This window comes from Epinephelus fuscoguttatus, linkage group LG20, assembly GCF_011397635.1.
Source record: "Epinephelus fuscoguttatus linkage group LG20, E.fuscoguttatus.final_Chr_v1".
NCBI lineage: Eukaryota > Metazoa > Chordata > Actinopteri > Perciformes > Serranidae > Epinephelus > Epinephelus fuscoguttatus.
Genome location: NC_064771.1, coordinates 19987784 through 20010254, shown reverse-complemented (window position 1 = coordinate 20010254; position 22471 = coordinate 19987784). Strand labels below are relative to the sequence as shown.

General features: G+C 41.3%; 1 protein-coding gene across 1 annotated transcript in view; it reads right to left on the bottom strand.

Moving 5' to 3' along the window:
• The window catches only part of LOC125881273 (protocadherin-15-like), a 363072-nt gene extending 353216 nt beyond the window's left edge, over nucleotides 1-9856 (bottom strand). Inside the window, exon 1 of the mRNA XM_049564361.1 lies at nucleotides 9487-9856. The gene's annotated coding sequence lies outside the window, so the exon portion shown is untranslated. The remainder of the gene's footprint in view (nucleotides 1-9486) is intronic.
• Nucleotides 9857-22471: the final 12615 nt, after the last annotated feature.

Below are 22471 nucleotides of genomic sequence, written 5' to 3'. Positions count from 1 at the left end.
TCTGGAAGGAAATAGACCAGATACAGAGAGAGGACAGAAGTCACAGGTGGGGAGTGAGTAAATGTAAATAAAGCTATAATGAGGGGTTTAAATCTTTAGTGAGTACAGAGGGATCTGTTGGTGGAGTTAAAGAAGAGGCTCTCTGGACCTGACCTCCAATAATTTGTTGGAATTGCTGATTGGGATGAAACAAAAGCAGCCCAAAACAATCTGCAGCAATAATGTTTGGAAATGATATAACAATACTAAATTATTAAACCTTGCTCATATCTATGTGAGTTATTGATGCCATGATCAAATTGTCAACGAAAAGAATGAATAAATTCATGTAATAATGAGCATCTAAGATGCGTAAATTGGATTAAAAAAAAAATGATACAAGGTCATCACTTAATCATTTCATTTCATTCATTTACATGAAATGTAAAATATAAAAGCCAATGTCAACCTTTACTAATGTAAAGGTTCCATGAAAGGGAAATCCTTGTCATTAATGTACTACTCTTTATGTCAGACTAAATAAATAACACACTTTTTTGTGTTCAAATTATTCAGTTGAGGCAGCATTTCTTTTTTACAAATCAGGGCTTATATAAAATTCTGTTACATTGTGACAACTGAGAGTGAAAATACATTTTTGAAAAGATGCAGGCACACATTGCCCTCTTAAAAAACGAAAAACATAACCATAACCATGTATGCCTGCATAGGTCAGATCAGACTGTGTTTGCTGTATGATGAGACTTGCATTGAATCATTTGGCTTTTTTTTTCAGTCAGTAACACTTTAGTCAGAGAAAACTTTATTTCCACTTGCAGTATTATATTTGGCGGTATGTTCTGCGGCCTCTCTGCCTTTCCTCGGGCCTACGCAAAAGCCTCTTCCACATGCCTATGTGGAAAGCCTTAGGCGGATACAGCACACGTCCCTGCCCTTCCACATGCAAACAAGAAAAGCCTAAGGCAGGGAGAGCTAACCTCCCTGCCCTCCTATGTGCCTACGTGGAAAGCCTGAGACAGAGAGAGCAAACCTCCCTGCCCTTCCATGCGCCTACATGGAAGGGCAGGGAGAGCAGCAGCAAAGACCCCTCAGGAACAGAACAGAACAGCATCAGTAACAAACAGAAATGACATTGATAAGTCCGACACAGCATGAAAAGGAGGAGCTGGGTGGAGGCAGGTTGCAAAGCGGCTTGCAGAGGAAGCAGCAACAGTAGGCAGGTCAGAGCAGTTTAAATTGGGCGCCCTGAGTGAGATTTGCCAATATGTTGCATAGGAAGAAATCATGTGATCTATCAGCTGACTCCCTTCCATCAGTCAGCTGCTCCATCAGTTGACTGGGCTGTTTGAGATCAGCTGCTGTAGCTGGGATGTGAGCTGAGCTTGACATTATGTCATGTCTCAACTAACACTATGCTCAATTTCTCTTTGAACTTTTCACCAAACTATGGTCGAGGTATTAATTTCAGACTGTCAGGGGTACGTGTACCATTGTCAGTGGGGTTGGCTCACTGTCATGAAATCTGAGTAGGGCTCTACCAGCCATGCTAGGCTCTGTGGAAAACAGCCTAGTCAGTAAGCGCTGGTCCTGTTTCACAACACGGAAACTGAAACAACAAAAGAAAAGGTCATGACATCAGTGTCTGGATTCGAATTTTGAATTGGAGCCAGAGTTTGATGGCTATCCTGTTCTTCTCCCGTAGTGATGGACAGAGACTTAATCTGTTTGGAAACTAATTACAAGGAAAACAAACATGCACATTTAGATAAAAATAAGCCAGTCACCATCACGTAATGTGGATGGACTCTTAAGTCAAAGACATGATGACTTACCGTGTGACTTACTGTGCCCTTCCCACTGACATCAATAAAGTGGCACCAAACGCTTGCTCCTATGCAAAATTTCAACAACTTTCACTGACAACATGACCCTTTTTCCTTTTATAGTTTCCTTGTTTGACACCACACACCACCACTCCAGTCTCACTACTGTTAGAACAAGACAATTCCTACTACACTGTCTAAACCACTGGTTCCCAACTGGTGGGCCAAAAGTGGGTCACAGGTTAATTCTGAATGGACCGCAAGTGACTCAAAAACACATCAAGTTTGCACAAAACACACTTTATAAAGTACAGTATATTTCCAGCACAGAGCTTCAATTTTTAAGCGCCGTTTCCTGCTGTGAAATGAGTGATTTATGGACAGGTACTGGGAAGAGACAGCAAACTAGCTGGACAATATGGCCAGTGGGAAGTATGATGCTTTATGTATCAAACTGTGTGAACCTTGAACCAGTGACTAAGGAGAAATCTGGACCCCATGGCTAGACCAGTTGGGAACCACTGGTCGAAACTAATACTGTACCATTGGTGTGGCATTATTTCAAAACAGAAGTGACTCTTAACTATCAAAGTCTCTTGTTTCAACCATCTGAATTTGGCAAAGTTTCTAACGAGCAACATTCCTGTGTGCTTGTGTCTGATTATCTGATCTGATGCAGAGATAAAAAAGCAGAATCAATAAGGTAAGGCAAGCTCGGAAAGTTCTGAAGCTCAAAACACATCTTAATCAACACCAAAATACACAGCCTGAACTTCAATGTGAAGCAGGTAACGCTGTACGGACCAGAGACTTGGTAAACAGAAAAACACACCACAAACTGGCTGCAAACATTCATTAACACCTGCCTCAGGAGAATACTAAACATCAAGTGGAAAGCCAAAGGAAGCAATGTGGACCTGCGGAAAAGAACCAGCCAGGATCCCACTGACTGACTGGCGTTGGATTGGACACACCCTCAGAAAACCTGCCACAAACATTACCTGACAGACCCTGAAATGGCACCCTCAGGGAACAATAAAAAGAGGTCGCCTCAGGGAGAGCTGGAGAAGAGGTGTCCAGTGTGGAAGTGGGGTCAGCTGGGGAGATCTGGAAAGAACTGCCAACAACTGAGTGAGGCGGAGAACATTGGTGAATGGCCTACACTCCCTAGAGGAGCAAAGGGCTTAAGTAAGGAAGTAAGTGTATCTGATTACCCAGGGTAGATGGTTGTAGCTGAATGTGAAACTGTAGATGTTGATATTCTTGACATCTGTTTGTATCCAATATGTTACGACCTATGGCAAATATGTTACTGCAGGAAGAAAAATACAATCTGAAGCCAAATGAAGGCACAGTGTTAAACACACTCTGATGCTCTTACTGTATTAATAATCCTGCATTCATTTCAAAATAAAAGGCAACAGAAGCATTTCGGCGCAGTGTGACTAAAGCAGCGGCTCCTAATAGTGAACCATGGGACCCAGATTAGCAGCGTTTAGCCAACATAACATCCCATGTGTGTATCATTCAATAAGCAGATGACTAAAGTAAAGACCAGCAGGGCTCTGATTCTTAAGAACCCAGATAACCACTGCAATAAAGGCACACATTTATTTTTGCCACAGTTACAGTAACATTAATAACCCCTCGCTATTATTGCAAACAACTCTCTGCAGTGCTCACTTCTTCCTCTTAAACAGGGGAGTCAAATTAATGTTAGTTCACAGGCCACTTATAGTTCAATTTTATCTCAGGAGGGTCAGACCAGTAAAAACTATTGCATAATAACCCATAAATAACAACACCACTGAATGTTACCCTTTCTTTTGGTGTAAAGAAGTACAGGTACATTCTGGAAAAGTTCCTCTCTTGACAAACAGATGAACAGTCCGAGAAGTCTAAGGAAAAATAAGTGGAAGCTATTGAGGAAGCAGGCAGGGATGCATGATCGGGCATTTTTATATGTATGCATTATTCCGATAATTAAAATTAAACCCAATCCATCCATTTTCTTCCACTTATCCGGGGCTGGGTTGTGGGAGCAGCAGGCCAAGCAAAGCACCCCAGGCGTCCCTCTCCCCAACAACGCTTTCCAGCTCCTCTTGGGGGCCCCAAGGCGTTCCCAGATCAGAAAAGGTAGGTAATCCTTCCAGCCTGTTCTGGGTCTGGCACTGGGCCTCCTACCAGTGGAACATGCCTGAAAACACCTCCAATGGGTGGCGCTCAGGAGGCATCCTGATCAGATGCCCAAACCACCTTAACTGTGGACCAGCTTTTAAGGCCGATAAATAGCACCGATAATAGGCGGTCAGATTGCTTTCGTTGACTTAACAAGGGCAGGATCTGCACACCCGATACAGTGGGTGGCAGTACATGTACCTTTAAACTTGGTCTGTGAGCCGCCAATAAACACAGAGAAGAAGAAAAACAACAGCAACTGCAGCATGCTGTCTCCAGGGCAAAACATGTCACGATGTGGACGTCTTTCACAGTTGCAGAAGAAGACAACAGGATAGCACCAAGCGCCGGATCTCTGACCGCCCAAACTTCTCTGCAGTGTAGTTTATAGACTTTACTGATACACCAGAGAATTACACAGTAACACTGGGCTTCATCATCTCCTGCTCTGTTACTGTTAACTTTAAATAAAGTACTGATGAAAAGTCATTTTACTTTTACATCCTTGTATTCATTATGTGCATCTGTAGTGTAGGGTTATATGGGGGCAGGGGCACTAAGGGGAGGCCATTACACAATTCCCCAGAAAATCTCTGTCTTTTTCACAGCCTAATGTTAGGTATGAAGAGTCAGAACTGTTCTTTGTTTCTGTTGTGTTAACAATATTTTTCTCCCTACATCTTAGCCTTTCTTACCCTCAGGTGTACATAAACTACAGGTTATACACTTCTTTTTAAAATACTAAAATGAGAAGTTATCGTCCATGAGAAGCAGGTAATTATCAGTTATGGTTATCGGTTGAAAAAATCCATATCGGAGTATCCCTAGAAGCAGCGTAACCTCACAAACCTTGGCAACCACCTTGGCAGTGCCTTAGCAATAGAGTTCCACCCATACTGTTCTAAGATGTCCCGCCTCCAACTGCTTCAGAACGCCACTGCCAGGCTCCTCACAGGTACCCAGAGAAGAGAGACCATATCACACCTGCCTGTAAAGTTCAGAATTGACTTGTGTACAAGGCCCTTAATGGTCTGGACCCGTCCTACATCGCAGACCTTCTAACCTACTATTCTACCCCCAGGTCCCTCAGGTCAGCTGACCTGGGGCTCCTGGCAGTCCCACCTTTGCTGTGTCTGCCCCCAAACTGTGGAATCAGATCTGCCTCCACCATTGTCTCTTTTAAGTCCAGGCTCAAAACCAACTTTTATTCATTTGCGTTTGAGTCCCCCTGATGTGGCTCTCTCTGATGCGTGTCAATAATGCTGAGTGACAATAACTTGCACAATATTCAATGTCTTTAATAATGATCCACAATAAGCATGCATTGTTTTTTTCAGAGAACTGTACCCTGGTCAGGGTGGCGAAACCTCTAAAGCAGCATTTAACATGAAATAAGCTGTTCACTGTTTAACTCCTGAAAATTTGGACCTCTTAGGCTCCACAAGTGCATCGATATTAGGTGTGCAAAGTCATCCAGTAGGTTGGTTCTGGCCCACTGGCTGTATTGATCGATTTATTGACTGGTTCATTTATTTAAGTGTTGTGCACATAATTGTGCCTGGCCACATGGGCTTAGAGGACACTAAACATTATCAGTACCAACATTCAAAGACGGCCACAAAGTCTTTTCATGAATATATATCCACAGACTCATGCCAAGAGAATTTTAGAATATACAAAAAGATGAATAAAGAAGCTTTTCCAAAATATAGAAATCAATAATTGAAGATTGTAGTATTACATATGACACAGTGTTTTCTGTCTTAATATCCATGATATTTCAATAAATCTGGCAAAGACATAAATGTCCTCCTTGAAGAACCAACTCAACCTATCACACTCAGGCATCCAAAATAAGTTGGGGTACTTCGCCTGAACTTTTGCAAACAAATGCTAATTATTACTGAAAATGTCATATGACTCAGAAAGAGAAAATACTGCACAGACCAGGGGTATAATTGATCCCATATGAAAATCTTTTTGGTTAGCCTTTCAATCGTCAACTGAACAAGCCGGTTCCAAAGCCGAACTATTTCACACCTTTGCTTTACAAGACAGGATCCCATCCTGTATCCCCATCTTTTCACGCCACTGGTCTGAAATATCAGCCTTTATTTATTTGTAAATTGTTTATTTGTGCGGTAAATCACAAAATGCTCATCGCTTGTTATCCAGGTTACTTAGGAACTACACAGTTTACACGTGGCATCCCAAGGATTTTCAGAAGAGATGATGATTTGTTCTTTTTCAAAGCAAGCAGCACTAAAATATCAAAAGCGCTGAGTCAATGACACTTTCATTTGAAGTTGAAAGAAATTAGCTGAATCAAGGACATTTATCAGTCAGCGCAAGACTGATTGTTAGAACATGATGCCTTAGATATGAGTAAAAATGAAATGTTTTGCCATTTAATTGGCGTTGGCAATTTGTACAGTCAGTGTATGGGTCATATATGATCAGTAACTATTAGTAAGGATTGTAAATACTGTGTCAGCGCTCAAATGAAAAAGTAACAAATAATACCCAAATGTGAATTTGGTGAAACAGGAAATAGCTATTTTTTCTAGAATACGTGAAAAAGCAACGTTAGGGAAGGGGGCTTTTTAAACGCACATTTCTTCTGCACTGTTAACCCTTTGGAGCCTGTGCAAATTTTGATTTCTTTGAAAGAAAAAGAAGGCAAGACGCAGCGAAAGAAGAAATGACCCCCAAAAATTGCAAGAAATTAGTAAAAGAAGAACAAAAAAGAAACTAAAGAAAGTTAAAAGCAAGCAAAACAAACATGTTTGTTTTTTGGTAACACTTTACTTGACGGTGTCTACACTGTCATAACAATGACATGACACGGTCACGAACCTGTCATGAACATTATGTATATGTCATAAACGTTTATGACTGCTGTCATTACGTGTCATTTGGTTTTTGTAATGACACATGACATTGTTTGGGTTGTCTTGATTATGACAACTTGGCATTAACCAAAGCAACATTACAAGAAGTTGTCTTTGTCATGACAAGTTGACACTCAATTTGTTTGGGATGTCCAGGATGACATTTAGAGTTGTACCGATACCGATACCAGTATCGGAAATGCCTCCGATACTGCCTAAAATGCAGTATCAGGTATTGGCGAGTACAGCCTATGACCAATCCGATACCACGTAATGCCTCACGTCATTACGCATACGCATGCTACAGGCAAATGAAAGGGAAATGGAGCAGAGTTTAAAAAGCATTCTACTGTAGCTTTTAAAATGTCTTTTTTTTTTACCAAATTGTGTGGCTGCACTTTAACCTGTGTCTTGATCTGTGTCAACACTGGATAATAATAAAAAAAAAAGTTTTATAGCATTCATTCTACTATTATGTAGTTATTTCTTAATATTTTACATAGAGTTTTAGGAGTTGAGACATACAACAATTGATATCCCCTCCATTTTTATTTTACGTGCTGGTATCGGATCGGTACTCGGTATCAGCAGATACTTGAGCTTAAGGGATCGGAATTGGTATCGGGAAGGAAAAAGTGGTATCGGTACATCTGTAATGACATTACCTGAAGATACCTTTATGTTAATGTAAAGTTGTCATTATAACGACATCCCAGGACATCCCAAACAAATTTAATGTCAACTTGTCATGACAAAGACAACTTGTGGTAATGTCACTTTAATTAATGTCAAGTTTCATAATCAAGACAACCCAAACAATGTCAACTTGTCATTACAAAAACTGAATGACACTTAATGACAGCAGTCATAAACATTTATGACATGTACATAATGTTTATGACAAGTTCGTGACAGTGTCATGTCATAGTTATGACAGTGTCATGTCACCTTTATGTAGATACCTTCAATAGATACCTAGATAGATACCTTTTTTTGCAATTTGTGGGACATTTCTTACCAAGTTTCTCCTATTCCTTTTGTAGCAACATTTTTGAAAGAAATCGCATCAGTCTGCTCAGGGCTCAAAGGTCTAAATAAGACAAGTCTTGACAAAGGCATCTGAAAGCAACACAAGAAAAGTGATGTCATTCCAGGTTTCCAAGGGTTAAACAACCAATTTACTAAAGCACCAGATGAATAATACACATTCACCAAAGTAAACCATCACAGGCGATCTCTCATTCAGAAGGCAAGGACTTAGCAGCAGTTATTTAAATCCACTGTCCTGGTGCTTCTGTCATCCAGCATGACTAACAGGATTTGACACGGTGACGAGCGGACGGGTCCCAGGTTCACGAAACACATTCTGTCTGTCTGACCCTTCTTCACACACATACACACACACACACACACACACACACACAAGCATGCACGTACCTACATGAGACCACACACACACACACACGTGTGCACGTACCTACATGCACCCACACACACAATCCCACCCACACAGGTACCAATGGGTATTGAACACCCTCAGTGTGCTTCATCACAACACACACACACACACACAGCAGCGATATTAAGTCAGTGTGTGTACACGCCACTTTCAAGCATGACTGAGCAAATTATAAAAGGGGCTCATATGTTGACACCCAGAGCGGGATCAAGCCCATGATGGGAGTCATCAGCAAAAACAACCAAAAAACAAACAAAAAAAAAAAAAACCCACCCTTCACCTGTTACACCTCCTTCACATCACCCCCACCTCCTCACCTTTGACTTTCTCCCCTCACTATCTGCTCCCTCTTGAGGAGGCGACAGCTTGCCCCTAATTTGAGGTAATCGGATGACTCTCTTTCTCTCTCCCTGTCTTTATAATCCGAGACACACAGGCTGCTGTGAGGTAACCTGCTTGTGACGGGACCACTGAGACAGAGACCACAGATACACTGTTACTGTAGCAGCTCGTAGGCGCTTACAGTGTCTACTTGTTGAAAACACACAGTGCAGGAGATCAATAAGAGGTGTGTGTGTGTGTGTGTGCAAATCTTTTACATATAGAATGGATTTTAAACACCAGGAAATGCAAGTTAATCCACATTAACATCACATCAGACACCCAGCACTAACTGGTGGTGCAGCCGCTATCATTATGATCACTGTCCAATAGCAGGAGGAGGATGTGGGGTAAATTTAAGCAGCGTGTTGCATGTAAATGTGCTGAGTTGTCTTCAATGTAGTAAACCAGCACCAATAATCCAGCTCAGCCTGTTTCAGCACCACAGACAGAGAATAGTGGCATTAAAGCAGCAGCTCGGCTCCAACTGTTCAAACTACTGTACTGTGATGTGGGAGAGTTTTTCACAGCAAGTGTCTCTCCTTATATGTTTATATTCTAGTGACAGGAGCACATGCAAACTTCAGTTCAAGATACAAATACAGAATAAAGGAATGTGATGTATTGGAGGGATGAATCAAGCAGGAGGGAATAAAAGAAATGCCTTTAGGTCAGTGAACTCACCACAGGCACACTATAAGTCACAGCAGACTATGTTTCATTAAAGAACACAGCTCCACATTGGAGCACTTACCGCGTTATCCTCGTTGAAGCCATACGCTTAACATACAAATCTACTTTTCCACACACTGTTGCCGTGTCCGGGGCCGCGGTGAGACACAGCCCGAGGAGAAAATCCAGGAAATAACATCCACACAACTCATCCACCCGACTCCACTTCTTTCTTTTATTTCTAAGGGGATGGGAAAATGCCGCTGTCTGCCCGCGCCTTCAAGCCGAGGAGAAAAATGAGTTTGTGTTCAAGTCACACAGACCAAAAAAAAAAAAAAGAGGTGACAGATAGTGTCCTCCTCCTCTTGTCTCCTGTTAGTTTGAGTCTCCAGTGCGGGACTTAGGAGGTGAGTGCGAGCTGTGGAGGAGAGAGGCAGGGTAACAGTATATCTCCTCTAGTGTTCCCCCCTTTGCGTCCTCATCCAGAGACAGAGAGCAGGGAGGGAGGGGGAGGAGAGAGGAGAGACCTAACCACATTAGCAGGAGAGAGAAAGAGAAAGAGAGGGAGGCGATGCGGAGTCAGAAAGGGAGGTGTTTTTTTTTTTTTTTGTCGGAAGGTATTCTTGCATTTACCGCAGGAGCAGCAGCAGCAGTGATCGGTGCACCACCGTAATCTAATTATGTCCACGGCAAGAGGCGCACGGATTACCGGGTGGTTGCTCTGCTCTGCTCCCGCTCTGCGCTGGTCTTTGCGCCCCATGGCGGAGAGGGAAGTACACGAGCACTGTCTCATCAAATGTTAACTCGTCACTGTCCACTCACACTGAGAAACAAAAAGTTAGTCGGCTACCATCAAAGACAAAAGATCCTCTCATATCTGCACTCATGTTCTCCTTTCTTGAATTAATGAATGAATGAATAGGTTTTATTTCGGTTGCAGACATCTGGGGCAACAAAGATTGTTTCACACAAATGTTCTCACAGTTAATAACCAAAAGAGGAACAGGCTGAAGCCCCAGACTATATAATATAACCCAGAATGTACAATACCAAAAAAAGGAAATTAATTCATTAATAATTAGATATGTTACACTCAACACAGGGTGGGAAACCCAGGAAAACAGTAGCGTGACATGAAACACCTTTTAATGTGTATCCCCGCATGCAAGGGCAGAGTCCAGGGTCAGTGTGGGTTTTCTCTGAGTACTCCGGCTTCCTCCCACAGTGCAAAGACATGCAGGTTAGGTTAATTGACTGTAATTGACTCTAAATTGCCCATAGGTGTGAATGTGATCTTGAATGGCTGTCTGTCTTTATGTGTCAGCCCCGTGATAAGTAATATTCAGACAGGATTACTTTTACATAGGGATGTGGACTAATGTCAGTTTACCACAGGATGTCTGTAATACAAATGTCCGATTTGCACAGGACAGGAAATGTCTGTAATTCTACCAGAGATGGGAGTGGTAACTCGGTTTGCGCCCTGGCGTCACCTTCCTGTCTGCATGTACGTGCTACGTTGCTTCCTGCAAGCATCAGCTGAAGGATAATAATAATAAATGATTAGCCCAATATGAAATATTGCCCATGATCAGGATTGTGTGTACACAATGATTAGCAATATGGATTTATATTAGGCCTACCTAACACAACCAGAAGTCTCGTGGCTCTGAAAAGTGCTTTCTTTTCAACCCTTTTTGATTGGTCTCCCACATAGGGCTATGCGATCACTGTCCACCATCACTGCTGCCGACAACACCGAATGCTTCTTCAAGCGCCTCCATCATTAAAAAATGCACAAAAACTAGTTGTAAGCGCGGAAAAATGGTTGTAAACAGGACGTGACGAAATATTTACATACATTTTTACAAAGGATCGCGTTCGCACAGGATTAATATTACCCGAGGTAATTTCTCCGGACCGTTTTACAGAAGGTAAAAGTCGTCATAATTTTTACTGACATTATCCGTAATGGCTTCAGACACGGCATGTCCAGAAGGGACTAAGATCCCTGGTAATAATTACTTTACCCCACACCTCCACGTTAAACTAATCCCGTCCGAATAGGGCTACAGTCTGGTGACCTGTCCAGAGTACAATTGGCAATATTGGGATTTAGACTGTGCATTATTATTATATATATTAACCATACCTATTAATAACCTATTATTAGTAATGCCATACTGAGCATTTTAGATGTTGTATCATGTGTTGTATAGATTTAACTATGAAACAGCATGTAAAGCAGGTACATTTAGCTCCACCTGCTTTACATGCTGTTTCATAGTTAAATCTATAGCAATGCACCTTATTTCACTAGATAATCATACAGTATGTTTTTTTACGTAAAATCTTGCTCTGTAAGTAACTTAAGCTGCGGAATAAATTTAGTGAAGTAAAAAGTTTAGTATTTACCACTGAAATGTAGTTAAGTATATGTATTAAGTAGCAGAAAATGTAAATACAATGGCAAAAAAAGGTCCTTAAAATTTTACTTGTAAGAGTTCTCTGCCAATTTCACATTACATTCCTGTAAAACTGTTACAGCACAACCAGATACAGTCCTTTTTATTCCATATATTTTCCTTCTCTTGTCAAAACCTGGCGCCTACATTACCCACAATGCAAGTTCAACACTGACAGTTGGTCAGAGTTCATTGTGCTGGTAGCTTCCAGAGAATGCGAGTGAGCGAGCGGAAGAATCTCGGATGGAGCGCAGAACAGATTTTTGTTGTTTTTTTTAAAGTCAGAGTGATACCTTCTTTCTGGCTCTGTCCTGCTCCAATTTTGCTGTGTATCGCACACACACACACACACACACACACACACACACTATTCTCTGTCAAAAATCAGCTGCTGCAAGCTTGACAAAGGACTTTACAAAGTACTCTGAAAAGGAAACTGAGTTAGCAGTGAGCAAGACGAGTACAACGGGGTGAAATCTGGGTTGAGCAGCATGTGGCGATATCGATCGGAGCAGCCTGGAGTGACCTGGAGAGCCTTTGACCATGTGAGCACAGGGGATGTACAACTCCATGGGCGAAGACATGACATTCTTGTCGCTATACTTCTCTCATATGCTCTGGTAGCATGTTTGTAGCATCGAGCTGCTAACCTCAAGCAGAGATGAGAAGTGGGCCGAAGAGTTCTCGTAAACTCACTCCACATACCCAGATTTATGTCATTTTTCAAACTTGTAGTCACCAAATGACACAAACTCAAGTGATACCACTGCGGTCAATCTGTACAGTTACATGACGTACAACTACTCACAATTTAATACCCCAGTTCACCCAACTTGCATGTCTTTGTGCACAGAAAGAACTGCACACCCAGGAGGGAACAACTTTACACTGATGCTACATCTATTGCTAAACGTTTTCACTAATCATTCTGGACAAAAGTCTCTCGTAACTCCCTATCTTGTGGCCTATACATAATATGTTGTTTGGACACATAACTGTAAAGCTGTCATCAGTCTATCGGCACAGGGGGACATGCAGATGACACGCTGGTTAAAGAAGCGTCACAGCCAGTGCCTTTTTAAAAATAATTACTTTGAATATGTAGACTTGAGGAGCAAAACTGAACTCCTGCAAAGACTCTGTAAAAAAAAAAAAAGTTGATTATACATCATCAGAGTGGATTAATGAATCTCTAAAGCCTCTGTAGAAAACTTTTGTGTAATCCTGCTCTGGAGCTCTCACCGCCTCTATGTTTAAAAGATTTCTTTCAGCCGGCTGATCTGTTCACTGTTTGTTTTGAAAGGAGATTACTTTCTAGGCAATTGCATCGTGGATTATTTATTTTGCGAGACGTCGTACTTCCCCAAACTACATATTGGCACTTAAAATAAAAAGAAAATATATCAACATAGCAGCAGAAATAGGCTACAAGGAGATGGGAATAATAAACATCGACTTCATTTACTTTGTGTCGACTGTGTTGGGCCGTCTGGGCAGAGAAGTGCACTAAATTGAAAGAAAAAGATCTGAAACTGAGTAAACCTTTACTCAATTTGCCTCGAGTTGAGTCAAGCACTTTTACTTCCTCATATATTTGGCTATATTGCAAATACAATCAAAAAGTTAGTTGTGGTTTATCTCCAGTTGTGAAGAGGCCTGACACCAAACTGCTGGAGGTGACATTTCGGGATCCCAGGAGCTCTTTTAAATTGGCGTTAAGTGGTGCTCTAGCATGCTATAGTAAAAACAGAATGTTGTTGCCATCCTTCTTCTTTAACTAAGATGTGTCATCTGCAAATAGGCAAAAAATGCTCCTCTCATTATTACCATGAGAGATTCCAAGCTTTAAAAAGTGATGCACAATCCCAGAGTGCTTTGCAGCAGACCACTGTGGCAATAATAATGCAGCTCGACCACATTTAGTTGTCATTTGGGGCTTTATCTTTTGCTTATAAAATATGTGATAGGAAGAGTAATAGCTGTACTATGGCCATCTGCTCAGTGATATTACAGTACATTTCAGGGGCGGAGCCAGATGCTGTAAACACTTGGGGCTCTGCCCAAGGGGGGGATCCAGGGATATTTTGTTATGACAGCTTTGTGCTCAAACCATTTAAGATAACAGAGTGCCTAAAAATCTGTACATTTGGAAAAAACAAATGATGGTTGCCAAGGGGAAACTAGGATCCTGTAGAGTCTACATCCTTTTTTTGTATCTAATTATTCTCCAACTGTCTTCATCATTCTGAAACCACAACCCAACAAATGTTGAGGACTAATTCTCACTCCTCTCACATAAAGAGGCAAAACTGTCTGATGGTACTGATTTTATGTTACATTAAATAAGTGGGGTGGTGTAAACAGCATTAATAATCTTTCTGTTACACTATGCTGGAGTGGACTTCACTGAATGAAGGTTTAGCTGACAAATCTGCGACATTTAAATCCATCCTACAATCATTTGGGCTGATCTAATTGCATATCAAGGATCCGCAATTATGACAAGTAAATGTGGTCTTCAATACTCTGAACTGTTTGGGCCAACAGAAGAATATTTACGTCATTATATTAGATTTCTTTAGGGAACAGCACAGAGCCTGTTTATACCTTGTATTAACATGAATCTCTGGTGATGAGTTCACATGTTGATGGTGGTAAATACAAGTGTAAAAGACCAGCAAGATGCATTGGGATCTGATCACTTTAACCTCTTGGTGAGGTGATCTGAAGTGCATTTGACTGCATATCTTTTCTTTATTATTATTATTATCTTTAAATGTCACCTTTACTTAAAAACAGAACTCAAATGGGAACTAATTCTCATTTACAATGATGACCTGGCCAAGAGGAAGTAAAAGAAGGCAAGTCGAAACAAGACAACATCTTTTGTGGTGTAGACTCAAATGCGTCCCCTACATCAGCGCGCTATTGCTCTATAACATTTTATGAGAAGCTGGACAAAGTGTTGCATGACCGTCCATCGTTCTGCCCAATGGAAGGAGACATGTTAAAGTCTGCTGACAGCATTACTCTATCTGTACTGATACAACCTCTAACGTAAGTAGCGAGCATGTTAGTTGCAGCAAGCAAGAGTGTGGATGTAATAGCTGTGCGGGGTCCTTTGACCTTTTAGTGTAAGTGGCAAAGTGGTTGGCTGAAGACACATGATAGACACAGACTACGGTGTGAATTGCTATGTGTCTCAGCTGTACACTTGTGTTCAGGTCACTGAAATGCATGTTAATACCAGTTATAAACAGGGTCATAAGCCCAGGTTTCCACCGAGTAGTACAGTACCGTTCAGTTCAGCTTTTTTTCTGTTTCCACTGTGAAAAGTTGTGGATGGTACCAATGGAACCGTTCCGTACCGTCCCCATTTTTGGTCCCCCCTCTGTTGGGGCACCTAGCACACAGATCTGGTACTAAAAGGTGGAGCTGTTAACATTGCAGTCTGTTGATTGGTCACTCTGCTCAGGGCTGAGTTGTGGCTGGTTTTGAGGCTCATGTAACCACTGTCCATACCGTGGAGACTTTTATTATTAGACTGTAACTATAAAATAAAGGATGTTTTGTTGCCTCTCGCAGTGGCTGGAGTCTGAATAAAAAATTATCAAATTCACCAGGCCGAATGCTAGCAACATTTAAGGTGGAACGTTAACTTGTAATGTTACTCAGTGTATGAGCTGATGACATGACTCCATCAGCACACCTTAAATTTCACTGTGACAACTTTGACCAACAATTCAGTTTTTATATGACATACACTTTTAGTAATGAGTGGATCTTCAAGTGTTTAAAAATATATATTTATTTCGACCGTATTATGTGAACTGCATATAGCAGTCCTCACTCCCACCAAGAGAGACTCTCACTGCAGCCTCTCACTTGCCTTACCTTAAATGAGGTGCAAATGTAATATTTCACCATAATTTCCTTGGAAATTTTCCTGTAATGAGGATTGATGTTTGCATAATCCTGTGTATATTGATGTAAAATACAAAACATAATAGCTTGATTCAGGCATTTATTAATTCTTTTTGCACCAGAGAGGCTTCTGTCTTCCATGTCATCAAGTTGTACACCTTTAATGACGTCATAACGTGGTGTAAATCACACAAAAACGCATGTTTTCAGATTTGATTTTGTTAGAAATGATGAAAAAAAATCATGTTTTTAGATATTTTTTTTGGAATGACATAATTGCAGTACTTTTATCAATCATTATGTTCAATGACTTACATAACCATTTAGCTTAGGTTGTTCAGAATTTAGGGGTATGAAGCATTTGAAAATACTCCAAGAAATGACATAAGAATAAGCCACAATACCAGTGCAGGCATTTAGATTTTAATGGATTGAAAAAAAACATTGGGGGATGGAGCCCCAGAAGCCACCCCTCTGTTCCGCCCCTGGTGCATTTATTAATTACTTTATGATGGCAAAATTCTGATATGATGGATGAGGCCAGACCACTTCATGCTCCTGTATGACTGAACATACCTGTCTGTCCATCTGCTCTGTGGGATTACAGCACAGTTACTGTATGTGACGCCCAGCGAAGCAATAACCGTAACAGCCAAATCTACTGAACGTCGATTTCTAAATAAAACGTCCCTGTTGGTTATAAATCGACTTGCCAACCATAACAGTTACAGACTACCTCTAATTTCAAATCTGATTACACAATCAAAGGATTGAAATTACTACCAGTAAAAGGGGTTTGCAGGCAGAGGGCCAGGCCAATTATAGCCCCTATACCACTGTGATCTTACTTGTGTGTCCATCTGCTCCGCTCTGCTCTGTGGGATTACCCCAAATCCTATTGAGCTCAGGGAATGACAGCCAAGATCAGCAAGCCTGAACTAATCATGACAAACCACCAGTACAAGAGAGGTTTGTCTTTTCCAACAAAGCACAAGATGGATAAAAAAAGGAATTATTATTCACTGATTATTAATGCTCATCTGAGTTGGTACAATTAGGCATTGATGGCACGCTGAATATCTGATAAAGCCATTATGGAAATAAAAAGTGGTGCAGTGTGAGGCACAAAGTCTGAGAGTCTGCTGGTTCAAGGTACCATCACATAACTGACGATACAGTTGATTTCATAATATTATCGATCCATAAAGGTGAAATTCTCTTTCCACTTGCTTGGCTCCACAGGAAGTGGAGACACTGCAGTGCAGAAGTCAGTTACACAAGCAGGTAGAAAGTTGTAATTTTGATAAAAACTGCTGCCTTTTACCTGCAGCGTGTTTCTATCCACATTTACACGCACTGAGGTTCTCTTTCATCCTCTTTATCTCCGTCACCTACACCAAAAACTCTGCCCCTACATATCTATAAATGTGACATGACAATAATCTGATATGTGGTTGTGCTTTCCTCTGTACTCTTACCAATACCAATGCATGAAAAAGTAAACAATGAAAAATCTTTAGCTGGATGTAAAGGGCATGCTCAGTCAGACCCAGAAGGTCCCACAGTAAAGCTCAGGGAGGCAGCTAAGTGCTGCGCTCTCCACAGAGGTGCAGAGGTTAACCTGACTTACATTTGCAAAACCAAGCCGTTAGTGCACATCCTTAAACAAGTATTTCACTGCTTGTAAGATGGTCTTTTCATAGAACTGGGCTGTCTGTGCAGTCAAAAGACAAAAATACTTTTGAAATTGGTGCTACATGACCAGAGAAAACAGAGAAAAAGGGCTGTGGCATTTACTTTTGTTGAAGAGGTAGAAAACCCACACTTACCAGAATACATTGCACTTCTCCGGCTCCCGCTGGTGGATGACGTAATGCGAGCTTGTCCATTTTGACACAGGAAACAACATGGCAGCCATCTGGTAACTAAAGTTGTCAGAAACAGTGTACTAGAATATGTTTCTAAAGGGATTTTAGGCAAGAAATGGGCAACACTGACAGAATCTTGGCTCAAATTTGAACAACACTGCTTAGTTTTACTGTTTAATCTGAGTGGTCTGAAAGCAAGAGAGCAAGTCCGTGGAGGCGGACATATTAAAATGTGGAGGTACAATGAATAGTTCAAGCAACAGCCCCAGAGCCAGTGTAAATCTGGGAGATTAGCAGGAATATCTGGGCATGGGTGAGATGGAGGGAAGTTTACCGCAGTTTATTTGCACATACTACCCACACTGTCATGATGCAGAGCTAGTTGAAAATTGTATAAGTATCCTTTTAGAGTCTTTTCTCTTGCAAAGCTAATTGCTGTTTGAAAGCAGAATTTCATTTTTGTGTTGCTAGTCAAAGCATGCTCATTGTTGCCCCTTGTGGCCATTTGTTATTAATTAATTAATTAATTTATTTATTTATTTATTTTTTAAATAAATCAAATAAATCAGTGCTGTACATATGACGTGGGCTCTGCGTCTACACCGTACCCTACACTGTAGCCTGACGTGCACCTCCCCAAAAATGTAACTATACGTGGCGGCGACGCAGACCTCCTGTCTATTTTTATAAGCTGAAACCATTTCCCTCAGTGGAAACAAATCTTTTATTTACTTTAATTCAACAGATAAGATCAATAAAGCATTTTAAGTCTTGTGTGTGATTTATCCTGGCTTCATATGAGCAGAGGAAATCTCTGGTAGTCGCTAGGCTAATTTATACAATGTAAAATGCCATAGACTTGAGCTAATAACATTAGCATGTTGTATTTATTTGGAAAACGTGTTTAGTATAAGACAGTTGTTTTGTCAGTGAACCTTATGGAGTGGAATTTTGTAACGTTACCTTTGTTAAATGTTGCTGTTGTCCCTGGCTTCATATGAGTAGAGAAAAAGGTCGCTAGCTGCATGGCTAATTTTTACAATGTAAAATACCATAGGCTCGTGCTAATAATGTTAACATGTTGTATTTGTAGGGAAAATGTGTCCAGATAAAGACAAGTGTTTGTCTGTGAATGCTGCAAGTTATAGTGAAGCTGAATTGTGTACTTGTGCTTGAAATTGTCGCTATTAAGCCATGTTTAATGTGTGTTTTGAATCAACTAAACTTTATCACACTTCACTGAACCCCACTGCCTGCTAGTGTTTTGGAGGTGTAACTGCAGAGTGACACAGACACACCACCGCACAAGTATAAATGCTCACAACGGTGTAGGCTCTACATAGACCCTAAATCTGCCTTTATTATACCTGTGGTTTTCACCAACCATTAAACACCTGTGGGTGTTTTCTGCCTTCTGGCCTCAGGGAGTAGTAATGAGCCCATTGCAGCTTGATGCACCACAGTATATTTGGACAAGCAACACACAAATGGGATTTATATGTTATAGAAAGTGTTTTTGAAATAGCACTGTTCATTTTTGTAAGCAAACAGTATGAGCACTAGGTGGCTGGTTTAAAAAATGTAAGTCTGGTTAATCAACCCACTTCTGTTCTGTAGTGCAGCAGCTTCCCTGAGCTTTTCTGTGGGACCTTTCAGGACTGACTCGAGTGCAATGAATTAGACAGTCCCTAATGATAGGGATAAATCAGTTGCAATCACATTTTCTGCCATTACTGTCACAGCAACAGGCTGATCTTTAGTTATTAGGAAAACTTACAAATGCTAAAAATCCTGTGCCAAATTCTTGTTAATTTTTATAGAGGAGCAATAGAAAGCACCCTGACAGGAAACTGGGACCAGCAGGCCCTACAGCGGGTGATTAAAACCACCCAAAACATCACTGGGACCCATTTACCAAGCATCAGTGTTATCTGTAAGAGGATGTGCCTGCACGGAGCCCAAAGGATACAGAAAGATAACACCCATCCCAACCACAGCCTGCTCACCCTGCTGCTGTCTGGCATCATACACAAGTACCGGCTGCCACCAGACCACAGAGCAGCTTCTTTCCGCTGGCTGTGAGACTCCTCAACTCCAACACCACCCTAATTAATGGACTCTTTTCATTAACCTCAGCACCTCAGCTCTACACGTTGGGCACACCTTCTTGAACATCAAATTCAAGGACTTTCAAGGCCCAGCTCCCTCAAATTGCATTGGACTGCAATAGGAGCCAATACAGCATAGTTTGAGACACGGATTGAGGTTTACTGATGTTAACTTCTGGAGTGTCGTCCTGTGTGACGCTCCAGCCACAGTGTTTCATCCATGGCGTCTTCTTCTATCTGCTTCTAGTTCTATTAATTTTTTGCAGGCATTGCATTGGTCCATATGGATGTCCTGCAGATCTTTAACAAGCTTTTAAATGTCTTTGGTGAGCCATGAGTCTTGGAATTAATATTTTCCAGGCACAACTGAAGGTTCGCTTAATGTTAGCCTTGTTTGCTAGCTTGGCACTGTTTTACCTGCAGCATTCAACTACAATCATCAATGCACACACATCACCGTCACACTTTTTGAAGGCATGTGGCGCACAAAATAAAGATGCAAATGCAGGACATACACACGCAGACAGCGGATTTGCAAACATTTAGTAAAAGGAAAAATCTAAATAACTTTCCCGCAATTGATGAGATATTCCTTTTCACTGTTATAAGATAGGTCCCTAATTGCCAGGGCTGGCACCTGCAGTTATTCCACAGGCTAGTTAATAACATGTCGGAAGGAAATCCAAAGTGTGGGATCATTTTGAGAAGGTGAAGGATGAACCCAAGGTGATATGTAAACTCATCTTCATTGGTTGACTACAAACATGATGTATCATCTGAAACATGTCAGTAGCTACATGCCCATTAGACACTTAGCACAATCATTACTGCTTTGCCGACAGCGTCATTAACAGGCGGCTCGCTCAGTGTGTGACGTGCACTTGTAGATAAAATATAGGCCTATATTAATGAAGGTTCATTAGTATGGTTTTGTATTTCTCTGTAATGTAGCACAGTATTAACAATGTTACTGATACTATTCTTTCTCACACCTTCAACTCAAACCATTGTGTTGCCCCGCCCAAAATATATGATTAAATGATGAAATTAATATCACAAACATGCAGGGGACTAGTCGACTAATGGCCCTAAATGATGACTATTGGTTGATGAGGAAAATTCTTAGTCAGGAGCAGCCCTAATACACACTGAATATCAGTCTGTTCTTTTTCTTGTAAGAACGTGAGAAACAGAAGAAACAGAAATATAATGAGCCCAGGTGTCAGCATGGGTTGTACAATATATTCTGTGTGATAACAGAAGCTGTAAAGGATTAATTCATCAATGAAATCAAACAAAATGTTAAGAGCGAGCTCAGCAGACACGCTGAGACAATTACAAAGAAAGCGAGATTTAAACAGAAAATGAAAAAAAGGGCGAACATAAAAGAAAACATTATATTTATTCCGTCTGCCATCGTTAAATCCATCTAGTGCTGGAGCTCTTCCTTGTGCATTTGGATGAGCAGATGTTAATAGCTTAACAGGGCTAGGCAGTAAGTGTTTAATTAGGTCTGGGAAAAATGATTTATTCAACACATCTGGGCCAATGAAATAACACTCTCTGGACTCCGTCCTTTATGACTCTCGAGCTGGATTCCCTCTCAAACCTGAAAATATAACTGCTCGGTGCAGCTTGAGCGTTCAGTCTTGACAAGCAGAATCCCTTATAAACACCGTCTGTGTCCTGTCGTGATGTCACATCTCCTGAAGGGAGCGGAGAACAACTGCACCTAGTGGGAGGAGAGGCGCGGTAGGGGGTGTGTCAGTGACGATCAAGCAGTGCAGCACAGTTTTAGTGTGGAGGATTACTGGGATTTGTGCATGTCGCCTGCCTGCTCAGACCACATCAAAGCCACATGGCGCTAGGTGCAGCTCTGCTCTGTCCTTTTTATGGCTGATAGCTCTGACTTTGATATTTCACTAAGGCAGGAGAGAAGAAGACACATTTTCCTCCCACAATGAGCACGTGTGGCTGTGTGGGGAGAGTGACCACTTTGCCACATCGATGCAGGAGTGTGGACTGTCATGGTGCTGCATACACATCAGGGACTGACCGGTGGATGCTACCCGCTTGATAACACTGAACTGCCACATTGGTGAAAAGGCTCCTCCTGGACAGGAAGACCTAGGTTTAATTTAATTTAAAGTGCCATGTATTTGTTTGTAGCTATTCTTGCACCTTCAGCACAAGGACATTGTTTTTTTGGCAGATCTGTTCTGGGCTCTCCTTTTCACCATAAAATTGTCATACTGTCATCCTGCCATGGCACACACTGTGTTGTTTTGGAGGGAAAGGAAAACAGGTAACTTGCTTGGCGGTGGCTTGTGCCAGCTGCTACACACCTACTGATAATTTGTTTCTAACCACAGTAGTGCAGTTGCACCTTGCGATGTGGCCAAAAAATGTCCACAAGTCAGCCACCAGGAGCTGTGTGCTGATTTCCTGGCCAGTATTGTGTTGCAGTAAACAAAATGAAGGATTATTAATCATGAATAACATCGTAACTCAACTGTTGACAAACACACTTAGCTGCATATTTGTGGTGCATTATATTTGCACCTTGCCACTCTGCACCTTCAGGATAACAATATTATTTTTCCACTTGGTTAAACCGGTCTGCGCTCCCTCTACTCAATCTGGCGAGTCAATTTCATCATGCACGACTGTGATTGGCACAGCTGTTTATTAAAAGTTATGAG